The sequence below is a fragment of the Poromitra crassiceps genome (assembly GCF_964638095.1).
Source record: "Poromitra crassiceps genome assembly, chromosome: 16".
NCBI classification, from domain to species: Eukaryota; Metazoa; Chordata; class Actinopteri; order Beryciformes; family Melamphaidae; genus Poromitra; species Poromitra crassiceps.
In genome coordinates, this window is record NC_139645.1 from 1785271 (window position 1) to 1790270 (window position 5000).

The 5000-nt window shown below is 41.4% G+C and overlaps 1 protein-coding gene across 1 annotated transcript in view; it reads left to right on the plus strand.

Moving 5' to 3' along the window:
- Nucleotides 1-5000, plus strand: part of tmod2 (tropomodulin 2) — a 43806-nt gene that overhangs the window by 30949 nt on the left and 7857 nt on the right. The window lies entirely within an intron of this gene.

The following is a 5000-nucleotide window of genomic DNA, read 5'->3' on the forward strand; positions in this document are numbered from 1 at the left end:
GAATAGAACTAATATAAGATAGAATGTTGGCAGCATGCAGCCAGGTGTAGAAGAAAAGAATAGAACTAATATAAGATAGAATGTTGGCAGCATGCAGCCAGGTGTAGAAGAAAAGAATAGAACTAATATAAGATAGAATGTTGGCAGCATGCAGCCAGGTGTAGAAGAAAAGAATAGAACTAATATAAGATAGAATGTTGGCAGCATGCAGCCAGGTGTAGAAGAAAAGAATAGAACTAATATAAGATAGAATGTTGGCAGCATGCAGCCAGGTGTAGAAGAAAAGAATAGAACTAATATAAGATAGAATGTTGGCAGCATGCAGCCAGGTGTAGAAGAAAAGAATAGAACTAATATAAGATAGAATGTTGGCAGCAGCCAGGTGTAGAAGAAAAGAATAGAACTAATATAAGATAGAATGTTGGCAGCATGCAGCCAGGTGTAGAAGAAAAGAATAGAACTAATATAAGATAGAATGTTGGCAGCATGCAGCCAGGTGTAGAAGAAAAGAATAGAACTAATATAAGATAGAATGTTGGCAGCATGCAGCCAGGTGTAGAAGAAAAGAATAGAACTAATATAAGATAGAATGTTGGCAGCATGCAGCCAGGTGTAGAAGAAAAGAATAGAACTAATATAAGATAGAATGTTGGCAGCATGCAGCCAGGTGTAGAAGAAAAGAATAGAACTAATATAAGATAGAATGTTGGCAGCATGCAGCCAGGTGTAGAAGAAAAGAATAGAACTAATATAAGATAGAATGTTGGCAGCATGCAGCCAGGTGTAGAAGAAAAGAATAGAACTAATATAAGATAGAATGTTGGCAGCATGCAGCCAGGTGTAGAAGAAAAGAATAGAACTAATATAAGATAGAATGTTGGCAGCATGCAGCCAGGTGTAGAAGAAAAGAATAGAACTAATATAAGATAGAATGTTGGCACCATGCAGCCAGGTGTAGAAGAAAAGAATAGAACTAATATAAGATAGAATGTTGGCAGCATGCAGCCAGGTGTAGAAGAAAAGAATAGAACTAATATAAGATAGAATGTTGGCAGCATGCAGCCAGCAGGTGTAGAAGAAAAGAATAGAACTAATATAAGATAGAATGTTGGCAGCATGCAGCCAGCAGGTGTAGAAGAAAAGAATAGAACTAATATAAGATAGAATGTTGGCAGCAGCCAGCAGGTGTAGAAGAAAAGAATAGAACTAATATAAGATAAAGAAGCTCAACAGTCGATGGGTGGAATCAAACTGTGCCTTTCTACCTGTGGTGTTTAGATATAATCTCTTACAGGCTGTGTCTGTGTTTGTGTGCATGTGTGTTTCAGAGGCAGCAGCTGTTAGATATAATCTCTTACAGGCTGTGTTTGTGTTTGTGTGCATGTGTGTTTCAGAGGCAGCAGCTGTTAGATATAATCTCTTACAGGCTGTGTCTGTGTTTGTGTGCATGTGTGTTTCAGAGGCAGCAGCTGTTAGATATAATCTCTTACAGGCTGTGTCTGTGTTTGTGTGCATGTGTGTTTCAGAGGCAGCAGCTGTTAGATATAATCTCTTACAGGCTGTGTCTGTGTTTGTGTGCATGTGTGTTTCAGAGGCAGCAGCTGTTAGATATAATCTCTTACAGGCTGTGTCTGTGTTTGTGTGCATGTGTGTTTCAGAGGCAGCAGCTGTTAGATATAATCTCTTACAGGCTGTGTTTGTGTCTGTGTTTGTGTGCTTCAGAGGCAGCAGCTGTTAGATATAATCTCTTACAGGCTGTGTTTGTGTTTGTGTGCATGTGTGTTTCAGAGGCAGCAGCTGTTAGATATAATCTCTTACAGGCTGTGTTTGTGTTTGTGTGCATGTGTGTTTCAGAGGCAGCAGCTGTTAGATATAATCTCTTACAGGCTGTGTTTGTGTTTGTGTGCATGTGTGTTTCAGAGGCAGCAGCTGTTAGATATAATCTCTTACAGGCTGTGTTTGTGTTTGTGTGCATGTGTGTTTCAGAGGCAGCAGCTGTTAGATATAATCTCTTACAGGCTGTGTTTGTGTTTGTGTGCATGTGTGTTTCAGAGGCAGCAGCTGTTAGATATAATCTCTTACAGGCTGTGTTTGTGTTTGTGTGCATGTGTGTTTCAGAGGCAGCAGCTGTTAGATATAATCTCTTACAGGCTGTGTTTGTGTTTGTGTGCATGTGTGTTTCAGAGGCAGCAGCTGTTAGATATAATATCTTACAGGCTGTGTCTGTGTTTGTGTGCATGTGTGTTTCAGAGGCAGCAGCTGTTAGATATAATCTCTTACAGGCTGTGTCTGTGTTTGTGTGCATGTGTGTTTCAGAGGCAGCAGCTGTTAGATATAATCTCTTACAGGCTGTGTTTGTGTCTGTGTTTGTGTGCTTCAGAGGCAGCAGCTGTTAGATATAATCTCTTACAGGCTGTGTTTGTGTTTGTGTGCATGTGTGTTTCAGAGGCAGCAGCTGTTAGATATAATCTCTTACAGGCTGTGTCTGTGTTTGTGTGCATGTGTGTTTCAGAGGCAGCAGCTGTTAGATATAATCTCTTACAGGCTGTGTTTGTGTTTGTGTGCATGTGTGTTTCAGAGGCAGCAGCTGTTAGATATAATCTCTTACAGGCTGTGTTTGTGTTTGTGTGCATGTGTGTTTCAGAGGCAGCAGCTGTTAGATATAATCTCTTACAGGCTGTGTTTGTGTTTGTGTGCATGTGTGTTTCAGAGGCAGCAGCTGTTAGATATAATCTCTTACAGGCTGTGTTTGTGTTTGTGTGCATGTGTGTTTCAGAGGCAGCAGCTGTTAGATATAATATCTTACAGGCTGTGTCTGTGTTTGTGTGCATGTGTGTTTCAGAGGCAGCAGCTGTTAGATATAATCTCTTACAGGCTGTGTTTGTGTTTGTGTGCATGTGTGTTTCAGAGGCAGCAGCTGTTAGATATAATCTCTTAAAGGCTGTGTCTGTGTTTGTGTGCATGTGTGTTTCAGAGGCAGCAGCTGTTAGATATAATCTCTTACAGGCTGTGTCTGTGTTTGTGTGCATGTGTGTTTCAGAGGCAGCAGCTGTTAGATATAATCTCTTACAGGCTGTGTCTGTGTTTGTGTGCATGTGTGTTTCAGAGGCAGCAGCTGTTAGATATAATCTCTTACAGGCTGTGTCTGTGTTTGTGTGCATGTGTGTTTCAGAGGCAGCAGCTGTTAGATATAATCTCTTACAGGCTGTGTCTGTGTTTGTGTGCATGTGTGTTTCAGAGGCAGCAGCTGTTAGATATAATCTCTTACAGGCTGTGTTTGTGTTTGTGTGCATGTGTGTTTCAGAGGCAGCAGCTGTTAGATATAATCTCTTACAGGCTGTGTTTGTGTTTGTGTGCATGTGTGTTTCAGAGGCAGCAGCTGTTAGATATAATCTCTTACAGGCTGTGTTTGTGTTTGTGTGCATGTGTGTTTCAGAGGCAGCAGCTGTTAGATATAATCTCTTACAGGCTGTGTTTGTGTTTGTGTGCATGTGTGTTTCAGAGGCAGCAGCTGTTAGATATAATCTCTTACAGGCTGTGTTTGTGTTTGTGTGCATGTGTGTTTCAGAGGCAGCAGCTGTTAGATATAATCTCTTACAGGCTGTGTTTGTGTTTGTGTGCATGTGTGTTTCAGAGGCAGCAGCTGTTAGATATAATCTCTTACAGGCTGTGTTTGTGTTTGTGTGCATGTGTGTTTCAGAGGCAGCAGCTGTTAGATATAATCTCTTACAGGCTGTGTCTGTGTTTGTGTGCATGTGTGTTTCAGAGGCAGCAGCTGTTAGATATAATCTCTTACAGGCTGTGTTTGTGTTTGTGTGCATGTGTGTTTCAGAGGCAGCAGCTGTTAGATATAATCTCTTACAGGCTGTGTCTGTGTTTGTGTGCATGTGTGTTTCAGAGGCAGCAGCTGTTAGATATAATCTCTTACAGGCTGTGTTTGTGTTTGTGTGCATGTGTGTTTCAGAGGCAGCAGCTGTTAGATATAATCTCTTACAGGCTGTGTTTGTGTTTGTGTGCATGTGTGTTTCAGAGGCAGCAGCTGGTGGTGTTTAGATATAATATCTTACAGGCTGTGTTTGTGTTTGTGTTCATGTGTGTTTCAGAGGCAGCAGCTGTTAGATATAATCTCTTAAAGGCTGTGTTTGTGTTTGTGTGCATGTGTGTTTCAGAGGCAGCAGCTGTTAGATATAATCTCTTACAGGCTGTGTTTGTGTTTGTGTGCATGTGTGTTTCAGAGGCAGCAGCTGTTAGATATAATCTCTTACAGGCTGTGTTTGTGTTTGTGTGCATGTGTGTTTCAGAGGCAGCAGCTGTTAGATATAATCTCTTACAGGCTGTGTTTGTGTTTGTGTGCATGTGTGTTTCAGAGGCAGCAGCTGTTAGATATAATCTCTTACAGGCTGTGTTTGTGTTTGTGTGCATGTGTGTTTCAGAGGCAGCAGCTGTTAGATATAATCTCTTACAGGCTGTGTTTGTGTTTGTGTGCATGTGTGTTTCAGAGGCAGCAGCTGTTAGATATAATCTCTTACAGGCTGTGTCTGTGTTTGTGTGCATGTGTGTTTCAGAGGCAGCAGCTGTTAGATATAATCTCTTACAGGCTGTGTCTGTGTTTGTGTGCATGTGTGTTTCAGAGGCAGCAGCTGTTAGATATAATCTCTTACAGGCTGTGTCTGTGTTTGTGTGCATGTGTGTTTCAGAGGCAGCAGCTGTTAGATATAATCTCTTACAGGCTGTGTTTGTGTTTGTGTGCATGTGTGTTTCAGAGGCAGCAGCTGTTAGATATAATCTCTTACAGGCTGTGTCTGTGTTTGTGTGCATGTGTGTTTCAGAGGCAGCAGCTGTTAGATATAATCTCTTACAGGCTGTGTTTGTGTTTGTGTGCATGTGTGTTTCAGAGGCAGCAGCTGTTAGATATAATCTCTTACAGGCTGTGTTTGTGTTTGTGTGCATGTGTGTTTCAGAGGCAGCAGCTGTTAGATATAATCTCTTACAGGCTGTGT